Here is a 530-nt window from a genome sequence, read left to right on the forward strand (position 1 = left end):
CTAAGTAGGTGCTTTAGACCACTGAGCCATCTCACCAGCCCTAATTTTTTTAAATTGAACTCTAAAATAGAATTGTGTTTCAGGCCTATTTTTACTGCTATTGTGTATACTCACAGCCCAAACGTTTTTGTATAATGTCTGTAACAAATACTTCAAAATCTGATATTTACTTCTTCAAAAGATACTGGATTCTTTGCCTTTTTTGTAACACGTTGTCTTACTTTGTAGCTCTGGCTGACCTTGAGCTTAGTATGTGATCTAGGCTGGTGTTGAACTCCTGACAATCCTGCCTCAGTCTCCCAAGTGCTGGGATCATAGGTGTGCACCCCTGGGCCAGGCAAGGATTCTACATTACCTCACTGTTGACCAAGCATTACTTTAGACACAGCAGGGAACAAAAATTCTTCCTGGAGTTTGCTTTTTCATTTGTTGTCTTTTTAAAATCTAATTGTTGGGGCTGGAGAGATGGCTCAGTGGTCTAAAGCACCTACTTGGAACAAGCTTGGCAAAGTACAGGGACCACGGTTCGA

Source organism: Octodon degus, unplaced genomic scaffold (assembly GCF_000260255.1).
Source record: "Octodon degus isolate 3935 unplaced genomic scaffold, OctDeg1.0 scaffold00280, whole genome shotgun sequence".
Taxonomy (NCBI): Eukaryota; Metazoa; Chordata; class Mammalia; order Rodentia; family Octodontidae; genus Octodon; species Octodon degus.